This window comes from Leopardus geoffroyi, chromosome A1 (genome assembly GCF_018350155.1).
Source record: "Leopardus geoffroyi isolate Oge1 chromosome A1, O.geoffroyi_Oge1_pat1.0, whole genome shotgun sequence".
Lineage (NCBI taxonomy): Eukaryota > Metazoa > Chordata > Mammalia > Carnivora > Felidae > Leopardus > Leopardus geoffroyi.
The window spans coordinates 143,901,140-143,913,864 of record NC_059326.1 but is presented as its reverse complement, the minus strand read 5'-3'; positions in this window follow the sequence as shown (position 1 = coordinate 143,913,864).

The window sequence follows — 12,725 nt, the reverse complement described above, 5'->3', positions numbered from 1 at the left end:
GTCTTTTGGAAGAAAGAGAGAAGATGGCAGAAACACATGGTGATTCCTAAATCTTCTGTTCAGAGGTGGTACTATGGCCACTCTTGAGGTCAGCAGGGAGGGGATATATAGTCCTCCCACGTGGAGGGCCACACAAGTCACATACCCAGGGCTGATGTAATGAGACAGGGAAGTAATATATCCTCCCAAGGGTGGGGGAGCGAATATTTAGAATAATCGTATAATCTATAATAGGGGAATAAGGAGATTTTACATTTCTTTAAATATTTATTTTGAGAGAGAGAGAGAAAGAGAGCATGGGGAGTTGGGGGTGGGGAGGAGGGGGAGAGAGACAGAGACAGAGACAGAGAATCCCAAGCAGGCTCCATGCTCAGCACAGAGCCCAATGGAGAGCTTGATTCCATGACCATGAGACCATGACCTGAGCCAAAATCAAGAGTTGGATGCTCAACCAACTGAGCCACGAAGGTGCCCCAGGAATCAGGAAATTTCAAAAAATTTCTTACATTTTCCTTTTTTTCTGTCACACGTGTTGTCAATATGTCCTAATTTACAGAATTGATTGCTGCCGACTGTTAGAATTATATGATTTTAATTTTCTTATTTGGAATTTCTACAATGAATGTGGCCAGATACTGTGGCCAGATTAAACACTTTAAAGTTTTTTTTAAAAATTCTTAACGTTTATTTGTTATTTTTGAGAGAGAGGGAGAGAGAGAGAGAGCGAGAGAGAAAGAGGGAGAGAATGAACAGGGGAGTAGCAGACAGAGAGGGAGACACAGAATCAGAAGCAGGCTCCAGGCTCTGAGCTGTCAGCACAGAGCCTGACGTGGGGCTCAAACTCATGAACTGCAAGATCATGACCTGAGCTGAAGTCGGACACTTAACCAACTGAGCCACCCAGGCGCCCCTTAAATTAAAGTTTTTAATTAAACATTTATTTGGTAGCCAGATTAAAATTTATAAATTTTATTTGGGCAAAAAGGCAGTGGATAACATTGTTTTTAATAACAACGGGTGGTATGTGTGCAACTCTTCTAAAAAGATAAATGTCACAACATTGAAGGAAAAAATGATTGTTGGCAAGCTTACATTTTAGGTATATCTCTATTCAACCTGTCAGCATAATAAGAACATGGCTACGAAATGGAATGTGTTTTTTAAATATATCAGTCAGTAAATGATGAATGTTAGTTAATTAGTGGGGAGAGCATAGTCTCATGATGGCTTACAGACATCTTGTATTACAAGATACATTCTTTTGTGGTTATCTGGCTAATGTTATGAAATTCTGACTTTTGCCACCAGGGAAGATTATATTTCTCCTTGGCAGGAAGTTTCATATTTAGTACAGTTTGGATCTTACTGCATAACATCACAGCAAAACTTTTGTGCTTAATTGACTCTTCATTTGCTTCTGATTTTATAGTCAGTACTGATCTTACTGATGAACTAGCTTTTTATAATCCAAATTGGATCTCTGCTTAGTTGGTCATTTTTGTCCCAGTTCTACTTGATTGAGACTCAATCAAATTTTCAGTTCTCCTCCCACCCCCACTATTTTGACTTCGCATTGTATTTAACTGAATTTTCATAACAATGACGCTGAAGTGTTCTCTTCCTCTTTGTCCCATGGAGACAGAACCGAGACCACATTGATAGATGACCCTTAAACTCCTCCTCACTCAGTCTCTGAACTGCACAAATTTTAGACTAAATTTACAGAAGGTTCATGATTCAGCCTTGTGTGTCTGCTCAATAAATGCTGATAGAATCCATCTCTTAATCTTTTTTCCACTATTTCAAGTATTAACTTTATTTATGTATCTTTCTCTCACCACCCCACCCACTGCATGGCCTTTTCTTGACCCATGCAATGACATCTCTTGAATCACTTTGCTCTTCTCCGTCCTCAAAGCCCCTATCTTAGTTCACCTTGGCCATCCCAAGGTCACTGCAACAACTGCCCACCTGCATGTTTCCATCTTCGGATACTCCCAATCCATTACAAGCCATGCTGACCTTTCAAGAAGGTAACTCAAGTTACCTACATCATGCCTATATAAGAAGCCCATTGCCTTCATCATATGCTTATGTTTTTCATGTCCTTTCAGATCTAGTCTCTGTCCCCTTTTCTAGTCTACCTCCCAGTACTCTCACCCCGACATACCTCATGTCAACCTTTCTGTACTACTTTTGGTTTCCCCAAATGCTCTTCCTTGGCAATGAACCTTACTGCTGCCTGGAACACTTTTCCTTCCCCTATTTCTAACAACCATGCTAATTTTCAAGATTCCCTTAAAGTATCCTGTTCTTTAGGAAGCATTTCTTGACAGCCTTCTCCTCAGCCCCACCCCTGATCTGATTTGGGTTTTAGACTATAATATTTTGTACACTATTGTAATTTTCCACTTATGTGGTGGTATGGCCCTCTCCAAGATGGCAGAGATTGTAGTTTTACCAAGTACCTAGCATAATGTTGGGTTTGCAATTTCTATTTGTTAAATGAATGAATGGGTGATTGGCTGCATAAGGAAATCTGACTATACCACGTTGGTTAGTGATACTGAGATACTGGGAAGCACAGAGTCTAGTCCCATATAACTACTATCTCATTGTGCTATCAGGAATGGGGTAAACCCCTTTGGCTTGTCTGCCCCTCTACATTTTCTCTGGGAACTGTCCTCGCCCCAGCCTTTCCTCCAAAGCGTTATAGGGGTGGGATGATTGCCACATTCATAAACAAGACTGCCCACAGCCACTCACTGCCTGCGTTAGGGGGTTGGGGACTTAGTGAATTATTCTAGAATGGTTCTTGACCCAAGGTGGTCTGGTTTGTGTCTCTTCCCCTAGAATTTGTAATCAAGATGGGGTGTGGAGTGGGGAGGGAGAGTTGTCTCTCTACAGGTGGCCAATCTCCATTAAACACAGGCCATTCCCATAGTCACATTTTTTGTCATATGGACCAGAGTACAGAGAATGAAGCCTGTTTTCAATTAGACAAGGAAAAGAAAGATTTTTAAGACAAGATGCAAGACAATGAGAGATCTCTGGTGGGTTTTCCAGACTCTGGTTCTAGTGTCTTCCTGTGGCTCAGATGCTTTCCTGACCTTGAGGTTCCACAAAACACTCTTGTAGCCTCCTTATATAAAAATTCCCTTTTTATTATTGGAATTGGTGTGAATAATTCACATTACTAAAAACAACTAATATGTTACTTTATCTCAGAGCCCTCAATCTACTTGAAAAAGAAGTCTGGTATAAATAGATAAAGACCTCCTACGTGGGAACAAGCAACGCCTATCCAGAGCTTGCTACAGAGCAGGAGACTCAGCCCCATTACCTGAAGGGAAGTACATTGGCCTTTGAAATCACTTTGCTCAACGTTTTTTCTTGACAGCAGTGCCACTTCTAAGTTTTGGATGTGGGGGCTGGTGAAGTGGGGGGTAGATTGTCACTGCTATAAAGCTGAAGCTAACATCCAGCCCCTGCTGTGCTCCCACTGCAAGGAGCAAGGAGCTCCTGAATATACAACTGGGCACTAGGAACTGAGCAAATGGTATTCTCCACACATTTATTTATTTATTTATTTAAAAAAATTATTTAAGTTTATTTATTTATTTATTTATTTTTCAACGTTTATTTATTTTTGGGACAGAGAGAGACAGAGCATGAACGGGGGAGGGGCAGAGAGAGAGGGAGACACAGAATCGGAAACAGGCTCCAGGCTCTGAGCCATCAGCCCAGAGCCTGACGCGGGGCTCGAACTCACGGACTGCGAGATCGTGACCTGGCTGAAGTCGGACGCCCAACCGACTGCGCCACCCAGGCGCCCCTATTTATTTATTTTGAGAGCTTGTTTGGAGGTTCTAGCAGGGGAGTGCAGCTACTCATATACCCTTGACTGAAGAGCGGTCCTCCTCTATCTGGGAAAGTCATCCTCTTCCACCAAGCACACAGCTTCTGGAGAGGTGAGGGAGGAAGGGGACGCCCGCCTAGCCAGCCAGATCAGCTGAATCAACCCTGGCGATCTTGAGAGAGAGTGAGTGAGAAGAGAGAATGGCAGAGAGAGAGGGAGAGAGGGAGAGAGGGAGAGAGAGAGGAAGAGAGAGAGAGAGAGAGAGAGAGAGAGAGAGAGAGAATCCCAAGCAGGCTCTACACTGTCACCACAGAGCCTGACACGGGGCTCGAACTCATGCACCATGAGCTTGTGACCTGAGCCGAAACCAAGAGTCAGACACTGAACTGACTGAGCCACCCAGTCACTCCCATGCCAATATTTTTTTTTAAGTTTTTTTTAAATGTTTATTTTTGAGAGAGAGAGAGAGAGAGTGAGAGCCACATGAATGGGGAAGGGGCAGAGAGGGAGACAGGAGATCCAAAGCAGTCTTTGCACTGACAGTGGAAACCGGACATGGGTGTCTACTAACTGCAAGATCATGACCTGAGCCAAAGTCGGAGGCTTAACTGACTGAGCCACCCAGGCACCCATCCCACACCATATTTTTTACAAAATAAGTGAAAAAAGTATTACTCTTCTATTGTTGTTATAACAAATTACCACAAACTTGGTGGGTTAAAACACAAATTAATTAGTTCACGGTTCTGAAGGTCAGAAGTCTGGGTGGGCTTGGCTAAGTTCTATGCTCAGGGTATCACAAAGCTGTAAATTAGGATGTTGGCTAGACAGAGCTCTTATCTGCAGGCTCTAGGAAGAATCTTCTTTCAAATTATTGGCAGAATCCAATTACTTGTGGCTGTATGTCTGAAGTCCTTGTTTCCTTGCTGGCTGCTAGCCAGGGGCCGACCCCCCATTCCTTCTCACAAAGCCCTCCATCTTCAAAGCACCAAGGACATGTGGATTCTTAGCACACTTGAATATCTCTGACTTCCCCTTCTGTCTTTTAAAGGGTTCAGGGGTGCCTGGGTGGCTCAGCCGGCTAGGTGGCCGACTTCAGCTCAGGTCATGACCTCATGGTCTGTGGGTTCGAGCCCCACGTCGGGCTCTGTGCTGGCACCTCAGAGCCTGGAGCCTGCTTCCGATTCTGTGTCTCCCTCTCTCTCTGCCCCTCCCCTGCTTGCTCTCCATCTCTTTCTCAAATAATAACCATTAAAAAAAAAAATTAAAGGGCTTATGTGATTGAATCAGTCCCATTGGGATAATCTCCTTACTTTAAGGTCAGTTGTCTTAGACCTTTAATTACATGTGAAGAATTCTTTTACAAAAGTACCTAGATTTGTGTTCAGTTGATTGAATAACCAGTGGACAGGAATCTCAGAGAGGCCGTTTTTAGAGTTCGGTCTATCACAGAGGGATCATGTTTTATCCTATGAAGATATTTTGAGTAGGGGGGTGCCTCAGTGGCTCAGTTGTTTAAGCATCTGACTCTTGATTTCAGCTCAGGTCATGATCTCATGGTTCATGAGATCGAGGCCTGTGTTGGGCTCTTTGCTGTCTGGAACCTGTTTAGGATTCTCTCTCTCTCTCTCTCTCTCTCTCTCTCTCTCTCTCTCTCTCAAAATAAATAATTAAACATCTAAAAGAAAAAGACATTTTGAGTAGAATATAATTTGCACCAGTTCTGGGTAATGAGTAATTATTATTTGGAGGTGCAGAAAGAAGATGAACATTTCCTGACCACTTACATATTAGTGGTAAAAAATAGATTCCAAAAATATACAGGCTTAGTTCTCATTTGCAAAAAAAAAATTCCAAGGCAAGTATTCTTGGTGGTGGTGGCTCTCCTTTATCTAGTGATTCAGAGACCCAGGGTTCTTTCATAATTGTAGCTTGCCTTTTCACTAGAACTAATCACCTACATCCAATTGGTTCAAAATGGAAGAGAACATGGAGGAGGCACATCGGTTCCTGAAACTTGGTTTAGCACAAGCACACAACACTTACACTCATTTCCTTGGTGAGCACTAGTCACAGAGTCATACCTAACCATCAGGAGTTTGGAAATATGGCCCAGGTGTGAAGCAGTGAAGAGGAGGAAATGAATTGGTGAACGGTGGCAGTCTCTGCTTCAACCTACTGCTGGCATTCTACATAATTGTCATTTAATCAACCCTGCAACCCTGAGTGATATATCACTCCCACTTTACAGAACTGGAAGCTGAGATCCAGAGAAGTCAAGTAATTTGCCCAGGGTCCCACAACTTTCATGTGGAGGACCTCAGTTTGTAATCTTTATTTATTTTTGAGAGAGAGAGTGAGACAGAGACAGAGCATGAGCAGGGGAGGGGCAGAGAGAGAGGGAGATAGAGTCTGAGGTAGGCTCCAGGCTCTGAGCTGTCAGCACAGAGCCTGACATGGGGCTTGAACTCACAAACCATAAGATCATGACCTGAGCTGAAGTCGGATGCTTACCCGACTGAGCCACCCAGGTGCCCTGAAGACCTCATTTTGGATCTCAATCCTGTTTGACTCCCAAATTCTTACTCTTTCCAGTTTGACATATTGGCTCTCAGGTGGAGGGTTTGGAGACTGAACCCATGGCTCTGGATGGGTTGGTTGGGTTATAATTTCCTTATCATGGCTGGTTTTCTCCAAGTGAATCAGAATTACCCAGGGTACTTGTTTAAAACGGTTAGTTCCTGGGGCACTTGGGTGGCTCCGTTGGTTAATCATCTGACTCTTGATTTCTACTCAGGTCATCATCTCAGGGTTTTTTAGTTCAAGCCCCATGTCAGGCTCTGTGAGCACAGAGCCTGTTTGGGATTCTTTCTTTTTGTCCCTTCCTCCCTCCCTCTCTCACCTGGGTGCTCTATCTCTCCCTCAAAATAAATAAATAAGCATTTAAAAAAAATAATAAAATGGTCAGTTCCTAGCCCCACTTCACTAAAGCTTCATTCTGCCAGTCTGGGGGGTGTGGGCAGGAATATGCATCAGCAAGCTCCCTGGGTTATTCAGATATGTTGTAATGTTTGTAAAATGCCAGTGCAGCTGGCTCTTTCAGAATAGGAGAAATGATTAGGTGAATTCCCAGTGGAGGTCTGGAAAAGTGCCCCACTCTGGGAATTGGGGTTCGTGAAATTCTGGGGCTTCTCCAGAGTAGCTTCCCCTGCCCCACTCCAAGGAATGAGGTCACCAGGAAGGGAGTCCAGAGAATGGTAACAACGGGGCCAAATGAACACAGTTCTGTGCCTGCCCTGGTTGCCCTATTCTCTGCTCACAGCCCGTGCAGCTGGGCCCTCTAGCAGCCTCTTTCAGATCTCTGGAGAACTTGAACCCAAGTTTGCTGTTCACCTGTGGGATCTCATGAACTTAGTGATGCTTGCTGTCTAGGTCACTGTTGAGGCAAGTTTTCCGCCCGTCTTCGCGGAGCGTGGGCCACGTGCACTGTGCAGACCCGTGAAGGAAGCAGAGGGCTGGCAGCCTAGTAGGGTAAACCTACCATTAATGTGAGCTAGCGTTTGCTCAGGACTTTTTTACCTGTTGGCTTCTTGAATTCTCACAAGCAATCCTGAAGAATTGGCATTGTTGGCCCTTTCCCAAAAACGGAGGCTCAAAGATGTGAAGTAATTTAATCAAAGTGATGTAACTAGTTAGTGGTGGTGGCATTGGTAGGAGTCCAGGTCAATATGATTCTAGAGTCTGTGTTCTTAGTTACCCTGAGGGGTGGACTAAAAGGTGGCCTCCCTCAGATGTGTCCACATCCTAATCCCCAGAACCCATGAGGGTCACCTTTGCAGATGTGATGAAGTTAGGGAACTGGAGATAAGAGCATCCTGGATTAATAAGGTGGGTGACAAGTTTCTTTATAGGAGACACCGTAGCAGAAAACAGACACAGAAAAGAAGGTGTTGTGCCCACTAGGCAGAGATTGGAGTGAAGCAGCTACAAGCCAAGGAATGCCAATAGTCATCAGAAGCTAGCAGAGGCAAGGGACGGACACAGAGGGACACAGAGGGAGTGCGACATCTTGATTTCAGACTTACGGTTTCCAGAACCGTTAGAGAATAATTTCTGTTTTAAGACACCAATTTGTGGTAATTTTTTCCAGCAACCACAGGAAACTAATACAATCTGTTTGTTTGGGTTTTTTTGGTGGGGGGGGGGTAATTTATTTTTGAGAGACGGAGAGAGAAAGTGTGAGTGGACGAGGGGCAGAGAGAGGGAGGCACAGAATACGAATCAGGCTCTAGTATCTGAGCTGTCAGCACAGAGCCCAATGCAGTGCTCGAACTCACAGACCATGAAGTCATGACCAGAGCCGAAGTTAGACGCTCAACCACTGAGCCACCCAGGTGTCCCTAACCATTTATTTTAAGGAAAAACATCAGGGAGCATTCAGGGCTGATGGAAGGGCATGTGCTGACAGATTGGAAAAAAAAAAAAATCAGAGAAAGATATTGCTGGAACTGGGGAGTCAGTGTGCCCATGTAATTATCGGTCAGCATCTGCCACCTTCCTCTTGGTTGTGGCAAACTAACGTCATCATCATCATCACCTTTGTCATTTCTAATATTGAGCACCTAATATGTGCTAGGCACCAGGCACAGTGCGGACCAGCACACCTCAGTTAAACCTCCCACCAGTTCCCAGGTAGGTACCGGTATTAGGCTGTTTTACAAATGAGGGAAAGGAGGTTCAGAGAGGTCATATTCCCTCTGTGGTTGGATGGCGTTAAGTGGCAGAGCGAGAACTGGAACTCAGGTCTGTCTTACCTCTAAGTGTTGGATTAAGCCTTTCCCTGCACCACTTTCCTTCTGAGTTATTTCTCTAGCACGTGCTTAGGTTAGTCATTGCAGTTCAGGGCTCCACAACTTTAGATGGCCAGAGCAGGGATGTGGAATGAACAATGGTCTCCAGGAGGCTAAGCCCTCCAGGCAGGTCTGGCTCCGCAGAGGTGTGCTAATGAGTCAGATGCATGGGGCTGGATGCCAGCTGAGCTCTGGCTGCTTCCGGGCCACTGGAGGGGTGTATGACATCCTCTTGGAGGTAAGCCACCAGTTTCTGAGTTCTGCCACTGAGCTTCTGCCCACAGTGGGGGAGAGGGTCTGTGAGCGCTCCCTGTCACTCCCCACCTCAGCCACAGGGCATGGAGAGCGAGCACGCAAGTCCCATAGAAGGAAATGGGGACTATGGACTGAAGTTTCCTATAAGGTTCATGGTGACCTGGACCGATTCGGCCTGTCCCACCCTTTTTTCAGTTAGAGGAGGCATAGCAAGGCTGGATTTTCATTTCTGTTTTTTTCCCAGAAACTATCGATGTTACAGAACTTGAGGCCCAGGTAAAATATCCTCAGTTCAAGAGGCAATGGAAAGTGTCTGGCCCTGACTCTTGACAGGAAAGCCTGGTTTTAGAGTTTGTAAAGGAGATTGAATATAGCCTGCCTCTCCAAGGAGAGGAAAGACAAGACAGAATGCCAGCCACGCCAGAGGTAAGGGGCCTGATTGTGCATTGCAGCAGCCAAGACGAGGCTTTCAGCCCTGCCCCATTCTCATCTACCACCCCCAGCCTTCCTCAGCATGGCTTTCCCAGATGAGGCCAGGTTGTTGATTTCTTTCCCATTTGTTGGAATTGATGTCTTCTCTCCATTTCAATGTTGAATTGACTTTGTGACCAATATTAAGCACCCCAATCAAGGATGTCCTTCCTTTCTACAATTTTCATTTGTTAGCAGAGGTGGGAATCCCCACTGAACATTTATCGTAGATCCATAGGAGAGTTCTAGATGGCCTTGCTTGCAGAGGGTAACTGCACTTGGCCTCTATTTGTATTTTTTGTAATACTCTTACCTAGCCTTCCGAGATTCACCTGGTATCGAAATGAGCAAAACCGTATAACCTTTCATGCAGTAAGCAATACAGTCAGGAAATTTTCATTTATTCAACAGAAGGTTGTTGAATACCTACTATTTGTCAAATTCTAGGAATATTAAAGGGAACAAGTCCTGCCCTCAAGTTGCTCAGAGTTCATTTGGGGAAAGTATTATGTAGCTATTGAAAATCATGCTTTCAGGGAATCTGGGGAGCCCAGTGTGGAACTGTATACTGATGGCACTTAAGTACATACAAGATGGAAGGACATTTTTCAAAATGTTAAAATGGATTATTTTTTGACTTCTAGAATTGCAGGATTATTTCCTTCTTTATACTTTTCAATGTTTTCTAAATTTGCCAAAGTGAGTTGCATGATTTTGATAATCAGGGGGAAGAAAGATGCCATTAAAAAAGGATTGCACCTGATTAGCTGCAGCCCGCGCTCTCGGTTGCCAGCTGATACTCTGCCTTTGGCAAGAGACAAAATTCATAAGCCTGGAAACCCTGCCAGGAAAAGTGCAATTAACCAGAACGAATCCTCCCTGGGGCCTGGGCCAGCCCTCACTGGAAGGAGGGAAGGTGCAGAGAAGTCCATCTGGAGAGGGGCTGCGTTGTCCCTGAGAAACAGTTCAAAACTGAACTGTGCCCACCTATGGATTCCAGGGCCCTAATTTACAGATTAATTGCTGGCGCCGGACCGAAAGCCAGCTAAACGCCGCCCTAACTCTGGGGCCGTGTGCCCACCTTGAAGTGTGTGCAAATGTGTCTGGGCAAAAGCTCAGGCGGATCTGCATCCCCCTCTGAGCCACCGGGGAGAGCGGCACACTTTCCTCCAAAGAACCATCAAGCCGCTTGACTGGGAGTCCAGGTTTCTGCCACAGTGCGTGTGAGACTCCAATTCCCTCCTGCTGTATTGTCTAGCACTTTCTCACCCTGACCAGTAACATCTGTATCACCAGGGGGAAATGCAGAAGCTAGAGTCTGCAGTCTAACAAATCCCCAGGTGCACTAAGTTTGCCTAACACTGCAGGGAGCAGGAGGAGAGGGGCCCGGCTGAGGAGATGGAGCCTCTGGGAAGCTTCGCCTTCAATCCTGTGGGCTAGAGGCAGCAGGGGCTCCTGAGGACAGGGCAGCTGGAGAGAGCAATGATGCACATCTTCTGCTATTTAGGGTAAAGGAGGCTGGACAATAGCCTATTCCAGGGCAACCTTCTCTAGGAATGTGGGGGCTTAGTGGATAATCTCTCCCTGTCCCTCACAGGGTCCTTGGGGTTTGGTAGGAAGCAGAAGGTATTATTTTCATTTTCCAGATGGTTGTGTGGGGGTTGGGAGGAAGGGGCTGGGATGTTGCCAGCCTGCTGAGAAAGCTCAGAGCCCTCTCTTCAGTTCAAGGGTGCCAGCTGGCTCTCGGGCCAGATATGAAGGCTGCGTTTAGGCACACTATCGTTTCGGATCTCCAGAGAGTTGACAGCAGGCTGCTGGATTCTCTTCTCACAGCCGAGACACGGCATCCGGGCTGCTCGGAGGTACAGAGAGACCCGAGCCGCTTTCATTTTTGAGGGGTGGTAGTGGTTTCCAATATATTGAAAAGGCAGAAATACCCAGATGAAAATGTTATAGTCTTTTAATATTTTCATTTAAAAATTAATGTGAAAGGGGCACCTGGATGGCTCAGTTGGTTGAACGTCTGACTCTTGGTTTTGGCTCAGGCCGTGATCTCACGGGTTTGTGAGCTCGAGCCCTATGTTGGGCTCCGTGGTTGGCAGCACGGAGCCTGTTTGGGATTCTCTCTCTCCCTTTCTCTCTGCCCATCCCCTGCTTGTGCTGTCTCTATCTCTCTCAAAATACATAAATACACTTAAAAAATGTGTAATAACACACACGATAGGAATATTGATAGGAATATTGATTTGCTAGGACTGTAAGTACCACAGATTTGGTGGCTTCAACAGTAGAAATTGTCTCACAGTTCTGGAAGCTGGAAGTCTATAATCAAGCTGTCTGCAGGGTTGGCTTCTTATGAGGTCTCTCGTCTTGGCTTGTAGATTTCCATCTGTTCCCATGTTTTTTTCTGTGTTCGGTGTCCAGTTGTTTTCTTATAAGGACACCAGTCATGTTGGATCAGGGCTCACGCTAATGACCTCATTTTAACTTAATTACTTCTTTATAAACCCTATCTCTAAATCAAGTTACATTCTGAAATCATAGGGGTTAGGAACTTCAACATTAGAATTTTGGGAGTGTTATGCCCAGAATTCGTGATCCCCAAAGACCACCAGGGAGCCAAGTCCGATGCAAAGGCAAAGAGCCTTTATTCGAGCTAGCTCCAGCTCAATCCCCTACCTGCACCCACGCAGCGGTGAGATGCCGGGGAGAGAGAGCGAGTTTCAAAAGCACAAAGATTTTATTGGGGTCTAGGGGCAGTTGGTGAGGTAATGGCTGTGGCCTCAGCCGATTGGCTGGGGAAGGGTCGTGGCCTCGGCCGATTGGCTGGGGAAGGGTCGGAGTCCTGTTACACAGGTCCCTGGGCCTGTTTTGATCGGGAAGTTTGAATGGGTGAGCGGGAGGTTACTCAAGGGGTGGAGGCGTGGTCTGAGGTTTCACTCAAGTGGAGGACACAGAACAAGATGGAGTTGGCCGGCGTAGGCCCGCCCTTTCAGGAGCACACAACTCAGCTCATAACAAACACGTTTGGAAATAACATCAGAAGTAAAATGTAGATCACGAATGTAAGGCAGAGGCCCAGTGGCTCTCCTTCCTCTACCCTGTCCAGGTCCTGGACCCATAAGCCATTCAAGAGGGCAGGGGGAGGGGCTTGATTTTTCCGGTGTTTGTGTGTGTGGTGTTGGTCCTCCCTCCCCCTTAGGGAACTCTGGCTGCTTGCTGTCCTCTGAATCAGTCTCCACTATGGTCCTCATGGGGATCCCAGCAGATTTCCCCTTTGGTGGGAAAAC